Source organism: Octopus bimaculoides, chromosome 14 (assembly GCF_046866305.1).
Source record: "Octopus bimaculoides isolate indiv1 chromosome 14, ASM4686630v1, whole genome shotgun sequence".
Lineage (NCBI taxonomy): Eukaryota > Metazoa > Mollusca > Cephalopoda > Octopoda > Octopodidae > Octopus > Octopus bimaculoides.
The window spans coordinates 19,763,428-19,783,009 of record NC_142941.1 but is presented as its reverse complement, the minus strand read 5'-3'; the positions used below and the strand labels follow the sequence as shown (position 1 = coordinate 19,783,009).

Genomic DNA, 19,582 nt, shown 5'->3' with positions numbered 1-19,582 from the left:
TTTATAGCTTGCTGTAATCTTAGCATTTTTACATTCTTCTGTAAGCTGATCAGCTCTTGTAATCTTTTTGTGGACTAGTATCAATCTCAAATCATTTTATTTTTTTGTCATGATTGTAACTGTATTTTTAACTATTCTTCCATTGGTGGAATGTGTCTGCATTATATTGTCTCTCAGACATTGTGTGGTAGCTCGTATTCTTTTTCGTCCTGCTTATTCATTATTTCTTTACATTTTTAAAAACCATCCTAAGGTGTGAGATAAACAAATAAAAAAACAACTGAAATATTTTCTGGAGATTTTTGTTCAAAAGGTACATTATAAGTAAAAAGAAAAAAAAATGACAGAAACAACTGAAGAGAAAAGAACATTTTCTTACTATACAGGCAGCTTCCATTAAGTTAGTAACAAAAATAATTGAATCCTTTCTCCCTGTCTCCATCACAAACATATGTATATATGTTTACACATTCACAATTGCTCTTAGCTTTTTTTTTTATTTGTTTCTTATTACATTTGAAATTTTCTTACCTTTAACAACATTCCCACAGTTTTGTAACAAAAGTTGTTTTGGTTAAAGTTTTGATTTTATAAATTTTTTGTTTTCTGTTATTTTCCTTTATAATGAAAATCACCTTAATTCGGTGGTATCACAAAAATCTTATTGATCAAATGTGTTACTTCGGATGACTTCTTTGACAGCAGCACTAGAATCTGCAGCTGTTGCTCCACACATATCGACTTATTGGAATCTAACACATTTCATAGGTTTTTTTTTTTATTTTGTTTTGTGTGAAAACCAAAAAATATATTTAACTATTTATTTGCATTGGTTATATACGTAGCTTAGAGAATCTCAAAAAAATATCATTCCCCACTTTTCTAAGCTTTAACTTAGATTATTGGCTGTTACTGTAATATTTACTTATACAGTACAGTGGTAATAATCCTTTATCTGTTGTTTCTCCATTCTTATATATCATTTGCATTCTACCTTTGAGATAACAAGATATTCTGAAATTAAAAAATTGAATATTTTGTAATGCTCGTTACGAAATAAATACAAGTTGTGTGTGTGTGTGTGAGAGAGAGAGAGAGAGAGAGAGAGAGAGAGAGAAAGAGAAAGTGAGAAATGAGAAAGAGAAAGAGAGAACCTGTGTCTACCTGCGTCTTTCTACACATATTCCCTAAATTTCAGAGTTAAAAGATGTCTGGATATCAAAAATAAAAGATCTTATAATTTTCTTCATAAAATACAAAATCTAACATTCCAGAGAAAAAAAAAAAAAAAAGAAATGTTTTCAACTTTATTTGAAATTATCTGAAAAGATAAGCTTATTATATAACTGTTTCTATTTTGTTTCAAATATATCCTAGATAAATCAACTGTTGATATTTGAGAAACCAATGATTATAGAAATTGGTGACTTATGTAAACTCCATTTACTGAGTCATTAAAATTTGTATCTATTTGTGTGTGTGTGTGTGTGTGTGTGCGTGTGTGTGTGTGTGTATGTGTGTGTGTGCATGTGCATGCGCACACATGTTATTAATGTTTTGGGATCAGCAAGGATGTTGTGCCTATGTAAGATATCAAAATCATAACAAAGTTAAAAATAAAGTAATATTGTAAGTATGAATGATCTGCATAGCAAAAGAAAACCATAAATTAGTTATATTTAAAAAAAAATTTTTTATTGTGAAAAATATGAATATATATTTAAGGACAGTTGCATAAAAAAGTGCAACTGGAAGAGAGAGGCCCAAGAAGAGATGAGACGAAGTATTGAAGGCTGATCTCAAAATGTTGAACTTTGCAAAAGAGATGACAAAGGACTGAGATATATGGTGCATTACTGTATTCAAGAAGACCTGCTGACCACAATAGAATTGATATCTTAAAACCGCCTTGGTAATGCTTGTCCGTGAGGGGCTTTGTCCTGTCAGCTTTCTCCTCCAACCCATATTTCATCCCCTAACACCCAAAAACACTGGTGATGGTGCCACATAAAAAGCACTGGTACTAGTGCTACATAAAAAACATTAGAGCAAGGTGTCACATAAAAAGTATCCATTACACTCTATTAGGTAACTCACCATAATCATGTTTGCCTCTCTGTTATTATTGCAGTTACAATAGTTTCCAATTCTTTGAACTTACAAAATGCATACCATTGCCCAAATCCATTTGATGCTCAAATTCCTCTTTATCTCAAACACCCCTACTGAAATTCACTCCACTAGACTTCATACTAAACATTTTTCTTAATCCATCTTCCTCAAAATACAACCTTCTAGAAACTCCTCCATGCTCTTATCTCTAGTCAAAATATTAACCTCTTCAAACTAGACATCACTTGCAATGGCCTTACTTGGATGGAGTATCAGATATGTGTCTGTTTTTGCCTACATTCCTCAGATTAATGAAAGAAATACACATTTGTAAGCTTTTAAAGAATATCTTCAAATACTGTCATTTTTTTGGATTTGGTCACAATATTAGCATGAATTAAGTAAATGAAAAATGCTAAAATTTCTAGACATTCTTGATTATATAATATGTGTAACCTAAATATTTTTATATGTAGCTATCATTAGGGAAATAAATGTATATAAATGTCAGTTATTTAATGAATGAAAGAGCATTCAGTTAAATGCACATACAACACACAACACACATGCACATACACATATACTGAAACAAGAGAAGGCAGTGTATTATTCTAATTGCTGTAAAAATGATAATAATACTATGATCCCAGTTCTAACCTCTGTTCTTTAATAGCAGTATTACATAACCCACCACTACCACCATCTAATGAGTTTGTTGAAGCAAAAGACACGTTTTGCTGATAACAAATTTGTGTTAGAAACAACAAAAAAAAAGTGGGGAGAGGAGGAATGAAAAAGTTAATCAATTGGAATTAATGTGGGTGCGTTTGCTTATTATCTTTCCGGAAATTCCTGACTTTTATTGTAGTTTGCTGAAAAAATTTATCTAAACAGGAAAAAAAAAAAAAAAAGGCAAAAGGAAAAAAACTGCATCTATATATGATTATGTGTGCTTAGACTGGTGTAAATATTCATACCATCCCTCTTGACTGCAACTAGTATAAAAAAAAAATAATAATAAAAAGAGATTGGAAACTTTTACTTGTAAAGCAAGTAAATGGAATGATAAAATATCGTTTTAGCTTGCATCATTTCATAATATCTCTGATCTGGTTTAGTACCATATCCACTAGGGCTATTTTTTTTTTAGCTGTACAATTACCAACTGCACTATCATTTCAATGTAAGTTGTTTATTCCTGAATTGGCCCTGTTGAAGCAAAAAAGCATTCCTACCATGATCATCTACTTTTTTTGTTTTTAGGTATAAGATACTTCATTATCCAATGTAATTTGAAGAAGATTGAATTGCTATTTCAAGCATTTTGTTATTTTTAATGGGTAGTCTAGTCTAGTTTACTTCAACAGATTTTTAACCTTTAATATTTAAACTGGCCACATCTGGCCTAAATATTCTACCTGTTTTATGTTCAAACTAACTAGATCTGGCCTGTCACTCTTACTCTACAATGTTATTTTAAAAATAAAGACTCACCTCATTAAAATCTTGAAGCTACAAGATGCACCTTGATTACTTGAAACCAATGTGAATGAATAGACATTACATTTGACAGAGTAATCTGAATGGTAAAGTGTTAACACAGTAATATCTGATCATGTGAAATCATTCATGGCATTTTATTCTATTTATCTTTATTGTAGGAATGTTGTTTTAAGATTTAAAACTTAAAACCATGGTCTGGTTTTTAAATGCAGAGAGTTTTGGCAAATTCATTATGCTGATAAAGAAATTTTGTGCAAGATCCTACGTTTGCTCATTGTAAAATCTGGTTATCTAGTCATCATTTCTTTCATTTTATTGTCACATTTTCTCATCCTATACACTTCCTGAATCTATTATATCTTCATATTTTTTACTTTATTTTTCTTTAGTACTTTCTTCACCTGAAGAGAAAGTTTATCCATATTCCTATATTACAATGACTTTTTTGTAATGGAGCTTTGTGCACTAGTAAAAGATGAATATGGAAATGGTTTATTCTAGTCTTTAATATATTTTTGAAAATGTTATAGCCAAAGGATTGTATCAGAGAATTGCAGCATCAAACTAGTTTCAGTAAAGCTTGTAATCTACTTTTATTGTTCTGCATCAAACACAGTATTTTTCAATAAGTTGTCTTCTTGATGCAGGTTTTCATAAGACTACCTTAAAGAAGTATTTTTTTAAGAAAAATAATTTTATTCTGCATTCTATTGAAACCAAATCAGATTAGAAACAGTAAAAGCTAGACTATTTATTGTAAGTGAAAGGCATCTCTACAAGTATTTCATCTCTGTTACTCTTTCTCTAGAAAGGTTGTGGCTGGCAAGATTCAGTTTTGTTTTCTAGTAATAGAGTAATAGTTTTTGAATATTTCATTTTCCCTCTCCTACTTCCTTCCATCTAGTGTTGAATGCTTTACATTTTTTCATTTTTATCAGGGTCGTATATATGTAAATTATTTATTGTTCATAGCAAAGGATAGAATGAAATTTTGATACAGTTAACATTTAGTAACCCATATTGTGTTTCTTTCCTGCTTGTATTAATTTGTAATTTGTAGCTTAGTTGAGAAAGTTAAAATTTTAGCACAAGGCCAGCAATTTTCAGGGAAGGGATAAGTCGATTACATTGACCGCAGTACTGAACTAGTACTTATTTTATAAACCCCCAAAAGGATGAAAAGAAAAGTAGACCCCAACAGAATTTGAACTCTGCCTGCCATGTTAATGATTCTGCCACCTAAATTTAGCTAATATTAAGTAATAAATATTATTGTTTCTTTATCTCCATCATGTTTCAAATTTTTTTTAACTACAGCAACCATTAAGTGCCAGAGGCACAAATTCTGAGTGATGTTCTAATATAATTCTTCTTTAAATAGGCAAGTAACATTGGGCAGTGCATTAGCTCTTTATCCATTTGGTCATTGTACATAATTTCTTCTTTAACCGTTTCTCTGATCCTATTTGCAATAGGATTATACAGGCTGTGTTCCAGTTAATTTGCAAAATAATATTTTGAAGGATAAATTATGATTTGAAGTTTTATGGTTCTAATGAGCCAACAATATTTGTAACAAATTAGTAATAGTTTGAAAATCTGGTATAATTTTTAGAGGGTATGAGTAACCACAGCTGGCCTTAACCATGTCAGAACATTAAAAAATTCTTAGGAAGTGTCACAGTAGTAATTAGCACTCAGGTGATGTTATGCTTTATTATTTTTGATATCATATTCAAGTTAGTGAAATTATCAAAAATACTAAGCATAAAGAATAAAGAATGAGCTCTACTCAAAACACTGATTCTTGCACAAATTTAGCCCTCTAGCATTCAGATTGCTCTGTCAAAGTAATGCTTATTTATTCACATTGCTTTGAATTAATCATGCATTATCTCGTGAATTTGAGATTTTAATGATGTGATTGTTTATTTTTAGAATGACATTGTTGGGTAGATGCGAGAGGCTGGATATGGCCAGTTTAAACATAAAATGGATAAAATATTTTGGCCAGGTATGACCAGTGTAAGTGTTAAAGGGTTAATCATAATTCTTTCATCTTTCCTAGTAACAACGTAATAGTATTACAGTGATAACTAACTCCATGAAATATAGGAACTCATAGAACTTCTGCCTGAAACTAAACAGTGTTCTGTGAGTGAGAAAATTCCCTCCTTACACAGCCCTGTGAACAAAAATAGAGACCTAAATGCTTGTAACAGATATGAACTCATATCTCTGATCTTGTTGTTTAGTCCACGAGGACAATGTAACTTATATATAATAACAGCTATTACATTTTTAGGATTTTTAGAATTATTATTGTTATTAGTTCTGAATATTGCTCAAAATATAATGAAAGAAAAAAAATGGCTACATTAATCATGTATGTTGTTCTGTAGAAAAATTGTAATTTAATGCAAATCAAACAAACAAAACCTTTTACTGGTGTCTCTCGTGTCTTTCTTTACTGAACACCTACAATTAATTATTCTATATTGTTCACTAAAGAAACAGAAAGTTAAACTCTTTATGTTTACTTTTTCAACTTTGCTTTTCTTTGTCATTATATTTTTACAGAGAATAATGATTAGTTGTATTTCTTTTACATTTTCTTTTTTATTTATTTACCATAACGTTGTGTATTAAAGTAGTCATTATGAAGCCAAATTCCAATCAATTAGAGAGCTTTGGTACATATTATTTCACTTCCTTAGAAGCCACATTGAACATTTGCTGAAATGTGCATCTACAAGAAATATTTTTGTCTGTGGAAAGATGTTAGAATGTTACATGAATACATGCACACATAATCATAGATTCTTGTGTGTGTTTGTGTGAACTAAGTCTATGACTAAGAATACATTTTCTTAGAACATCAGCCCTGCTCATGTTTTTTTGTTTTTTTTTTTTGCTTTGTTTTCTAACTACACTTAAGCAGGACTAATGGATTCTGGTTTACTTCTCAAAATAAGCTAAATATCTTCCGTCTATATGAAAAAGTGTGAAATTTATTACTGAGTCAAAGAATGAAAGTACTGCTGTTAAATTCTTATTTAGAAGTGTTGAGCAATTGATGTGCTTCATTAGTAATTAAGAAATTCTGAAAGGAGACACTTCTGTGTTTTTTAAAAAATTCATTCTAGAGTAAAGCTTTTAGAGTGATTGTTGTTAAATGGAGCTTCTTCTTTGCATGTATCAAGAGTAACTTCAGCACTGAGTTTTGGATATGAAATCTAAGCTGTAAACTCAAGCTGTGTGGAAGTGAGCTGAGAAAAGTGTCTCTTAAACATAATAATAATAATAATAATAATAATAATAATAACTGTCCTGATGCAGTTCCAGGCACTATGCCCTGATGCAGTTCCAGGCACTATGCCCTGATGCAGTTCCAGGCACTGACTCTCATGGCTTCTGATCTTAATTGATTGGAATTTTATCTTGGTATAAAAGATGGGCTACAGCAAATATTCTGCTCAATACCACAAATTTGCTTGTCAGTTGTTTGACCTTAACCAGTTGAACATGTCCCTTGGTGGCTGATGATATGTGCATCTCTGATCACAAGCAGAAGTAATGGGGGAGCATCATAGCCATGTGTTGAGAGGAATTCTTTAGGGTTTGAATAATTCACCACTGGAAACATGTGTTTTGTTCAACATCCTTAAACCATCCTTATTCAGAGACCTTTTGAGTAAAATGGACTACTTGACCTGAAGAAAATTCTAACTGGGCCCCCACCTGCAAGGTTATGTGCTGTTAATCTTGATATGAGATCACTATGTCGTGCACATATGATTGTGATGCATGTGCCTGGTGTAGCCTTTGGGCTTCATATTATTTTACTTGTCTCACTTTCATGGCATGCATTGCTATATCACTCAATGATAATGATAATAGTAATAATAATTTTCTGTCATTGTCGTCAGTGACCAGGACATCATATAGGAGAAGATGGGTCACAGTACATTTGGCTGTGGCCAATCAGTTCAATGTGTGCTCGGAAGGTTCTGCTGCAGTTCAGGTACCAGTGGTCTCCTGGGAATGAAGGTAAAGAGTTGGCTCTGGACTTGTGCAGCTCACGTTTTCTTTGTGCTTCTGCAATCCTGTTCTGTTCATAGGAGGTTGCTGCGGCTACACCAGGCTGGGCAGTCTTGTGCTTGCATTTCCCAGTTGTCAGGAACTGTATATACACATATATAGGCATGGCTGTGTACTTAAGAAATTCCCTCTGCAACCTTTGGTTTGGCAAGGTTCAATCCCACTGCATTGCAATTTGGGTTAAGTGTCTTTTACTATAGCCTCAAGTTGACAAATCCTTTATAAGTGAAATCTGGTACATGGAAGCTATATGGAACCCTTTTGTGTGAGTGTGTATATTTGCATTACCTCCATTTGGACAGTGGTAATGTTTGTCTGTCTCACATAATATGTCCTGCAGCTTAGCAGTTCAACTTGTGAAGATATGTGGAATAAAGTACTATACTTGAAAATATGGATTGGTGTCAGGAAGAGTATCTAGCCATGGAAAACTGCCTCTAGAAGTCTTATCCAATCCATACCAACATGGAAAAAACAGATGTAAAAATGATAAGGATGATGAATTCTGAATTCCATTCTATTTATATTTTGTTTAGTTGTTTATTCATTTTTACTACAGCCATGAGAAAAATTATCCACTATATATGCTGGTATTTTATTTACTAAACAAATGCAATTGATAATGGCAATGTTTTTCTTTTTACAATAGGACTGTCACTATACATTTTCCTGTTTGTCAAAATACAATATTTTATAAATGAATTTATAAAACTTTAGGCTGGAAGTGGTGGTATATAAGAATCTGCTGACTTGATAGCACAATACTATGTCACTACATCTAAGTTTATGAATTTCTCAGCAATTATAAATTGCTAAGTCTGTTATTGAGAAACTTCATGCATATTTTAAACATTCTGATTTTTGTTATCTTTATAACACTAACTACATACTCTTCCTTCTCTCTCCAAATATTTAATGCAGATTGTATAACTAACTGCAATTCAGCAAGGCAACATCTTTACAGTTGTTTGACCTCCTAGGAATAGCAGCTAAATATCTCTCAGATCATGATTTACCATCATTAAATTTCCAGCTGCCTTCTATGTCACTGAACTGTAGCTCCTCCTCTCTTTCCTCAAATTCCTCGGTAAGGATATCCCTAAATCTCTGACTATGTGAAGGGTTCCTAAGCTGCCAAGTACTTCTTTTCCAGATCGATCTCGTTTTTGGCATCCTTCAGGCCTTGAGTGTAAATTCACTAGTAACTACTCTATGCTGGGGTTACATTCTTCACCAGGGAGGGTCTTTGTATTTAAGAGCAACCATGTATCCTGCTGTCTGGTGAGAATGAAATCGATCTGGCTAGCAGAGTCACCTGACTGATAGGTTATCAGGTGACTGTCTGGCTTCCTGAAGTTGGTGTTGCAGATCAATAGGTTATTTGCATCACAGAACTCCAGGAGCCTAGTTCCTTCTTCATTTCTGGTACCAACTTCATGGCCCCTATGTACACCATGGAAGATACCAGATTGCTGTCTCACATGCCCATTAAAATCTCCAGCCTCAAAGACAAGATCATTATCACTTGCCTTTGAGGTAGCCTACAGAAGAATATCATAAAAGTGATCCTTCTGTTCATTTGGTAGGCCTACTTGTGGGGCGTAGGTAGAGATAATTGTAGCTATGCTTATGGGGTGTAGGCGGAGAATTGCCTTCATTGAAAAAAATCTCTAACCACTGTAGATTACCATTAATTCCAGATTTATCATTGTCAAATACCATTTTGCTACTATATTCATACAATCTTCTTTTATTAAACAAATAATTGCAGATTTATATTTCTTTAGAATGGACAATCCTACTTCACTGTAATTAATATTTGAGCTAATGAGGGCATCTGTACTTAGTTTTTTGTCTTATAAGAAATTTTCCTTGAAATCACACTGCCAATTTTTTAAAAGGATACGTTTGATGATGTAGCCCTAGATACAATAAAACTAAAACTAACGAGATGGTCATGGCTGGAATACCTTTGATCATGTCTCCTCAATTGGCACTGGCTTGGAAATGCTTATCAACAACATCTCAGTATTTCTACTGATTAAACCTTGTAGAATCCAACAGTGCTAGACTTTTCCATTCTAGAGTCTACAAACGAAACAGACTGAATCAATAGTTCATCGCAGGAACATTGTTTTATTATGGCAGGTTTTTTCTGACAGATTTTAATCACATCAGCAAAATTATAAAGCTCAGCCAAATTCAGTTTTATTTGTTCGCCACTTAATCATTTCTTCCATTCACCACTATAATCAGTCCACATTAAACCTTTTAGTTCTTACCTCTGCCACTGCTGTTATCATCTTCTTCATCATCAGCATCACCACCTCCACCACATTCTTCTCCTTCACACTCCAACATAATTTAGTTGATCATAAACATAATATGGTTTTGTAGTAAAACTGTTAAGCCTGTATTGAAATTACCCAAAATGTAGAAGATCAAGTCCATATTATTACCTAGTGTTACCATGGTATAATCAATTCTTATTATGGCTAAACTGGAAGAGGATCAGTAACCATGAGCTTTGCAGATCCTCTGAGACTGGTAAGATCAATATTGTTGATATTCAACTGGAATATCTACAGATAAAAGTTGAGCAATGAGGCAATTCCAGAAAATTGCTATTTTGGTTAAAGTCATATGTTGGCCTGATTGGAAGTAATATGTAGTAGTGACTGTCTTTAAATCACTGAATTTCCAATTTAAATGCCAGAAGTTTATCCTTTATTGTTTTTTTTTTTTATTTATTTGCTTCATTAAAAGCAAATACATTTTCATTTCACTATATAACATTTTAAAAATATTGTATAGTAAAAAAAGCTGTTGATGTACTGGAAAAAGTGGAAATATAACTAAACCCTGAAGAGTAGTGGAACCAATAGAATGTGGATTGGAGATAATCCCCATGGTGCATTCTGCTAAGGAATAGTCTAACAAGAAATTATTATCCAAGAGATAAGAGACAGCTGGAATTTATAAGGCAACTTAAATATGATTGAAAAAGTTTGCTGATATCAAAGTGAATAACACTTGTTTCACCAAAATTGTCTATGGCAAGAGATCCACCTGTCTTTAAGATAGGATGATTCTAGGATAACCATACTGGTCACATTCTGTAATAGTTTAAAACAAAAACTGAATGATGTCTTTGGAAGTTTTTTGGACACTAGAAATGCCTTATTTGTGAGAACTTTCTGGTTAAGTATCAGAGACTAATTTTGAACTTTCTTTTTGTCCATCAGTGTTACTAAGACTTTTTTTTATGTAACAAGTCATACTAGTATAAGACCAGTTAGCAGGTATGTCCAAGTGGTAGTGAAAAACAGAAAATGTGTAGGCTTTTGCATTTAATCAAAGTTAAAGCATTGTTGTTTATAGATGATAAACGTCAACAGAGTAAAATGTAGATATTGCTTGCTCACACTGCTTAAAAAATAGTGACTAAGTGGTGTTTCTATGCCTGCTGAGTTAACGATATGGTAGCAGAAATGAAAGTGGTGATAACCAGAGTTACCTTTTTCAATGAAAATTTCATAAGATGCTTTCAAGTTACATTTACTGAAGGGATGAGTTCAAGAAATCAATTCTGTCTTTGGGAGAGACTCTATGATTAGATTATTGATTAGGTATTTACAATGTGTTATATTGCTAGCACTAATGCCCCTTTGAACTAGCTGTTGCCATATTCTTTGTAGTGCCATTCTTTAATTTCTATTAATTTAACTTTAGACCTTGAAGAAAGGTTTCTTTTATTTTATTTTCTGCTGGAATTGGAAGAAGACTTTATTAGCGAATTATCCTCAAAACAAACAAATTCATTTTCAGTGTAAGTGAATTGTGTTGCAGAAAGGTTTAACTGTTTGTTAACAATGTTTCTCAACCAGGGTCCATATAGGATTTTGTTATTAAAATTTATGTTCAATAAATTGTGTATACTTTTACATTTAAAAAAATTCCTATTAATATTTTATAAAAATATAATAGGATGTTTTTTTATATATATACATTGAATGGCTATGGAGATCCAGTAGAGTAAAATAGGAACCAAAAGAGTCCATAGGCAAAACATGGTTGAGAACCACAGGTTTACAAGTTTGGATTTCTGATCATTGAACCAAATAAACTGTATATGTTGCTCTCTTTTTTTTTTTATCATGGTATTGTTATTTTTTTGTCATAAAGTCTTTGGCAATATTGATGTCATCTGGTTATTTCTGAGTGAAATATGTTTACCATGGTAACAAATTTAAAATATAATTATCATTTACAGAACTGTTCATTGTGTTATAGTGTGGCAAGTGAATCAATAGCTAGCTTTGATTGCCATTTAGGATTGTTTTGATTTCCTAATGCTTTTAAAGAGAGACATAAACAAACATTATACAAATTTTGCTCAGTACATATTTAAAACAACTGAATAAAACTTGATGTTATAATAATAATAATAATACTTATTATTATTTTCATGTTTTTAACAATTTCATGTGATATTCTGCTGCACTTCCAGGTGCCCATCTGAGTTCCATTAATCCTCCTCCTCCTCCTCCTCATCATCATCATCATTTAAATGTCATTATTGGGTTCAAAACGAAATTAAACAAATACATTATTCACTAATAATGATAACAACAACAACATGGTTGTTCTTTATGAATTTTGAGTGTTTTTACTTTAATATGACTCACTCATAAAATAAAGCACAATAAAGATTAATGAATGGCTTCCATAATTTTAATAATTATGTTGTTTTAGTTATTATTGCAATTTAAATTTAATGTATGTAGGAACATGTATGTTTGTGTGCTTTTATGTCTCTTTTTCAATGCTATCATGGTTTAGACATACATATTAGTGAGATATTGTTTTTGCTAGCCCTTAACTGTTCTTTGAGTGAGGGATTTCTTTATTATTCCTTACATCTTTGAAAGCACAATTTCTAGAAGATGATTTCTTCAGAGAGGAAATGACACTGTAACTAGTGGCAGATCAGGGATTTTCAAAGAAACACAAGCATAAACATACACACATACATGTGCACACGCACACACACACACACACACAATGGCCTTTTGGTTGTTTTTTTTCAGTTTCCATCTACCAATTTTACTCATGAGTCTTTGGTCAGTCTTGGCAATGGCAGAAGACATTTCCACAAGGTACCATATGGTTGTGAGTGGCTGTGTGGTAAATAGCTTGCTTACCAACCACATGATTCTGGGTTCAGTCCCACTGCGTGCACCTTGGGTAAGTGTCTGCTACTATAGCCTCAGGCCGACCAAAGCCTTGTGAGTGGATTTGGTAAATGGAAACTGAAAGAAGCTTGTGGTATATATCATCATCATCATCATTTAACGTCTGTTTTCCATGCTGGCATAGGTTGGACAGTTTGACTGGGGACTGGCAAGCCAGTAGGCTGTGCCAGGCTTCAATCTGATTTGGCAAGGTTTCTACAGCTGGATGCACTTTCAAACACCAACCACTCCAAACCACTCCAAACCACTCCAAAAGTGTAGTGGCTGCCACCAGCGCAGGAGCTTGTCAGTGAGGGAGGGGGTCTGGCATCGATATATATGTATATGTATGTGTGTGTATATGTTTGTGTGTCTGTGTTTGTCTCCCCACCATCACTTGACAACTGATGCTGGTGTTTACGTCCCCATAACTTAGCAGTTCAGCAAAAGAAACTGATAGAATAAATCCTGGGGTTGATTTGCTTGAGTAAAGGTAATGCTCCAGCATGGCCACAGTTAAATGACTGAAGCAAGTAAAAAAAATAAGAAGTATAACCATAAATGTATGTATGTAACTATAGAGAAGGCATGCAACTATAAACAATTACATTATTTTTTTTTGAACAAATGCGTACATTGTTAATAGGATCAGTCCTATGCAAGGCCTTTTCTGACTTCAGAAAACTTCAGGTACAGACATCACTTGACTTTTAACAGCTCTGTTGTGTTACATATGATGACTGGCTATGGCTGAGAAAGGCAAAACGCTTGAGAATTCCATGACTGAATGGGATCATGTGTCTGTAATTGGTAAGTGCTCTGAAGCCTTATTCCAAGAGGCACATACTGTTGCTACATCTGTGCTGCTCAGGTTCAAGAGAACAATCAGTCAATGGCATTGTTTGAAATCAAGTTGCAACCATAGTGTGTGTGTGCACAAGCATGTGTGTCTATACACATATCTAAAATTATATAGATAAACACATAAGACCTGGGATGAGGTGGTGAAGCATGACCTTCAAACATTAGGCCTCACTGAGGCAATGACTAGTGACCAAAACCTTTGGAAATATGCTGTGCTCGAGAAGACCCGGCAAGCCAAGTAAGACCATAACCCGTGGTATAACCAGCCCGCTTATGCTTACCTTTCCTTCATTGGACACTAAACTCTGCTTGTGAAGACCTGTTCAGGCAAGTGAAATCGAAATCACATTCGATGACAGCACTGCATGACTGGCATCTGTGCTAGTGGAGCGCTAAGAGCACCATCCAAGTGTGATCGTTGCCAGGACTACTGACTGGCTCCCGTGCTGGTGGCACATAAAAAGCACCATTCGAGCGTGGTCGTTACCAGCATTGCCTTACTTGCACTTGTGCCGGTGGCATGTGTAAAGACATTCGAGCGAGATCGTTGCCAGTGCCACTGGACTGGCTCCTGTGCAGGTGGCACATAAAAAACACCATTTGTGCATGGTCATTGCCAGTACCGTCTGGCACGTAAAAGCACCCACTACACTCTCATAGTGGTTGGAAGGCCATCCAGCTGTAGAAACTCTGCCGGATCAGATTGGTGCCTGGTGCAGCCATCTAGCTCGCCAGTCCTCAGTCAAACTGTCCTACCCATGCCAGCATGGAAAGTGGACGTTAAATGATGATGATGATGATGATGACATATATGCACACGCACAAACACATAGACTTTATGTATTTATATATGCATACAGACTTATGCATTTATAAATACACATATTTATCATTTATATATATATATGATGATATATATATATATATACAAACACACACATGCATAGATATACACACACACATATGCAGCCATGTATAGATAGTAATACAAGTCGCTCTGAGTATTTGTGAATATATTAAGAAAAAAAAAAACCTACATGGCAAAAACAAAAATGACAAAGAACACAAAAATATTCTCAGAAAATCAGTACACGTGTTCAACCTGATATATCAAATAAACAGGCCATTCAACAAAACACATTAAGAGGGATTATGAGGTATTACCAATGAACATTAAGAAATCAGATAAACTGATAAACAAACTGCCATAGATGTATTGCTGGATACATACACTTTAAATATTTGATGAATTTTTGGTAGTTAGTCTTTTATTCTTTTACTTGTTTCAGCCATTTGACTGTGGCCATGCTGGAATACTGCCTCTGAGTCGAAGAAATCAACCTTATTCTTTGTAAGCGTGGTACTCTCAGACTCTTTGCCAAACTGCTAAGTTGCAGGGACATAAATACACCGTCAGTTGTCAAGTGAGTGGGAGAGAACAAACACATACACAAAGGCACATAAATATATACATACATATATGTGTGTGTGTGTGTGTGTGTATAGTATATATGTGTGTGTGTGTGTATGTATATATATATATATATATATATGACAGGCTTCTTTTTCAGTTTCCGTTTACCGAATGCATTCACAAGGCTTTGTCTAAGGTACCACACAGTGGAACTGAACCTGGAACCATGGGGCTGGGAAACAAGCTTCTTACCACACAGCCATGCCTGTCTATTTTGTATCTTTTACTTGTTTCAGTCAATGGATTGTAGCCATACTGGGGCACTGCCTTGAAGGGTTTTTGTCAAACAAATCAACCCAAGTATTTATGTTTTTTTTTATATATATTTAAGTCTGGTGCTTATTCTGTTGGTATTCTATGCTAAACTGCTAAGTTACAGGGTTATATTCAAACCAACAGTGGTTGGGGTGAAGCACACACACACACACACAATGGACTTCCAGACAGTTTTCATCTACCGAATTGACTCACAAGGCATTGGTTAGCCTGGATCTGTTGTAGAGGATACTTACAGAAGGTGGCACACTATGGAACTGAACTTTAAACCATGCAATTACGAAGCAAGTTTCTTAACCATACAGCCATGTCTGATTAAATAACACTGATGTGTTAGTTGTTTTGCATAACCAAACTTCTCAAATCAGTCTACTTGTTTTAACCCTCTAGCATTGAAACTGGCCACATCCAGCCATAATATTCTATTTGTTTTATGTTCAAACTGGCCAAATACAGTCGCTTGCACCTATGCTAAACAATCCCGTAATCCCATAAACGAAATTTCAAAGCTACGGCATAATGCATGACTAATTCAAAACAATGTAAATAAATAAGCATTTCATTTGACAAGCTAATCTGAATGCTGAAGGGTTAATAAAGCACCTTACAATAAGTGATTTAAGTACAGTTTAACAATGGTCATTTAAGAATAGAGCAAGTATTTACTGATGAGAATGCCAATCTCTCTTTCTTTCTGCCTAGTGTGTGACTGTGTAAACATGACAGCAGTTTATGACTATTTGATGTATCGAATTTTAATTAGTTTATTGGTTTATACAAGCAATGACCCTTAAAAATCTATGGATCCCCCATAGCTAAGTATGAAAACAAAAACTTCTGATTTGTCAGTAATTTAAACATTTTGATACATATGGTTGGCTCTGTATTTTTACATGTGTATGTATGTATGCATGTGTGTCTGTGTCTATGTATGCTTCTGTGTGTGTGTGTGTATACACATGTACATATGTATATGAGTGTAGTGGAATAAAGATGTAGTATGTTGTTTTGTTGTCTAAGTGGATTTTGAAGTGAAAACCGGTTGTAAGTGAATCACTTTATCAATACAAGTGCTGGGTTAGTGCTGAGGAGTGGTGTGTAAGGGACTTTTTGTCTTTATACTAGAAGGCATGGTTTAATATTTCAAGGGAAGAGACCATGCTATGTGATTCATGAAGGCATTTTTTTGTTTTACTGATGTTTGACTTACAAATGTTCAGTGGTGGTTAAACAGTCTCCCAGCTGGTGAATGGTATACGATTCCCTTCAGGTGTCATAAACAGTGTTGTTTGCCTATATAGCAGCAACATAAATAAGAGTGAACCACTTGTATGATTCAGTATTGTATACTTCAGAGGTGAAGATGTTAAGAAACACACCATGCTATTGGTCATCTGCTCAACTTTCAGATGGGTTTGTCATGAACGGGGATCAGTGTAAAAATAACTGAGTTCCTATTAGTGCTTTATAGAGATAAGAGATATTATTCTTACTTAAAGAAATATGTTACTTTTAAACAGTTATATCACATAGATATAACTGTTACTGTTATGTTTAGTTTGTCTGGCATCAGTTTTTAGTTTCAATAGTCAGTGATGGTCTTGGACATAGGAATGTTTATAATCTCCAGATCTGCATTAACATTTCTGCTTTCCACTTGATTTAGCTTGAATAATGAGTTGAATTGTTAGTCATTCATGGTAAACATTGCTGCACTAGTTCTCAGTTTAAATGTTCCAAGATAAACTATAATAGAGAAATATTATTGTTACTAATCTGTTTCAAAATTTGGTGCTGCATTCTCTCTAATACTTCTAGTATAGTAGTTTCTGTCAGTTTAACTTACAATGTGTCATCTAGAAATAAATATACTGATACAGAATTATTTTCTATGAAATGGAAACATCTACCTATGGAGTGTACAGAAAATATTTTGGGCCAACAAGGTAACCCCTAAGTGGTTACTTCAATAGTGGCTTGATCTCCCTTAAATTACATTCTGCTACCTTACATTAAAGAAAAGGCACATTAAACAATGTACTTCTGTATGCCTTTAAAAAATGGGATGGTCATGGCTGGAATATCTTTCATCTGGATGAACATAGAGTTAAACAATAACAGCAGAGGAATGCATTTACAAATGAATTGAAAAATTGAGATATAGGCAAGAAGTTCCTATAGTTAAATAAAAAACATTAGTTAAGATGGTTATGAAAAAGAAAAAAAGGAAAAGAAATGACAGAATATCAATATAGGCCCAATCAATACTTATCTGTACATTAATTGTCTAAATAAATTCTATAAGTTTCAGGTGGAATATTTTTTTGATAAGCATATATAAAAATAACATTTTATTATTTCTTTGGCTCAAGGAATGTTAAGATGATTCAATCAAAAATTACATTAATAATATATTTTGGGATAATGAATACTCTGGTTATGGAGAATCCTTTTCCTCTGACTGGCAGGTCTAATATTAAGAGCTGCTGGAGTTTTCACCAATGTGACCAATATTTAAATTCTGAATGCAATCCCTTCTGTTGTGGTACTTCATAAAATTATTGCAAAATAAGCTGTTTTAAGTGCTGGCTAAAATTCAAAGTATTTGAATATTATTTTAAATCAAGTTTTAATATGTAATACTAATATAAAGAAAAAACCCTAACATTTATACACTATAGACATATCTTCTATTATTGAGCCATTGTACTTGCATTAAATCTACTAAAATTTTTGGGGTTTTTTAGTGCATGGCTAGTATTTTGTTTTAAACCAAATCAATCTTTATTGAACATGTCATCCTACAACACAGTTATCCTACAACACAGTTATCCTACAACATGTTATCCTACAACAACTTGGAATATATATATCTCAGTTAGTAAAGATTTACTTAAGATAATGGTTAAGCTGCTATGTCAGCAAATTAGGTAATTTGTTTAAAAATTTCATTAATGGCTCATGCTAATATAGATATTTCAGATATTTTCAAGAACAAAATTTTGATGTTTATCATTAGTTGTCTGCCACTTTCAACTGTTTTTGTTCGATTGCAAAGTTAATTCTGTTGTTCCCAGACATGGAAAGGACTAAAATGAAGAAGGACTGGATGCAACTAGTGTAATCAGAATAGCTAAAGTTCTGAATGTGTTCAAGGGTTCGATGTTAAAACTTAATCAAGATACTATTTTTCTATCCTACTAACTTAGCAGCCAAACAGGTATCAAATAAAAAGTTAAGATGCCTGTTAGTTAATGGTACAGATTCTAGTCTTTAGAACCAGACTATTTTGTGTTGTTAACAAAATAAAATATAAGATAAAAGAGAAAATGTCTAAATTTTCAGAGTTTCTACAATTTTTTTTTTTTTTCACAATTAAAATTTCAACAGTTTTTATCATAATATCACTGTTCCATGACTTAACTTTCCATGATACGACATAGTTTCTCCTTTATTGTCACTTCTACTTTATATGCAGCTTTGTTTTCATTGCATTTTAGGGAAAGTAGGTTATCTGCACTGACATCTCTATTCTGCTTAGATTTCTTCTAATCTTTCTTTTTAAAAATAAATACATAAAAGCCCTAGTTTTTTCTGAAGAAACTTACTATCATCAATTAAAAGTTGTATAAGAACTCCAATCTTTATTAAGGAAGCTGTTCTTGTTTTGTTTCAATATTATTGGTACTTATAGACTTTCCTTTTTCTGTTACTATAGTGATTTTGTATCTCACTGAATTTGCTTTTTCTTTGTTTCATGTTGCTAATTTCTTAAGATTGTACATGATCCTTCTCGTAGTATGCCACAAAACCAAGTTGATAATATATTTTGTGATGTACCTAAAATCTCACTATCAACAAAATCATTGTTTCTAAGAGAAAAGCTTCATTGAAGCTTTCTTATTCTCTCTAGATGGATGTAATGCAGGGGGTGGGGGTACAGTTACCTTTTAAATTTTTGTTTTCTATATTATATTGTTTTATTGAGATGTCTACTTGAAAAGTGTGTACATAAATA

General features: G+C 33.3%; 1 protein-coding gene across 1 annotated transcript in view; it reads left to right on the top strand.

Moving 5' to 3' along the window:
• The window catches only part of LOC106874077 (disintegrin and metalloproteinase domain-containing protein 12), a 346,803-nt gene that overhangs the window by 134,275 nt on the left and 192,946 nt on the right, over window positions 1–19,582 (top strand). The gene's annotated exons all lie outside the window — the stretch shown is intronic.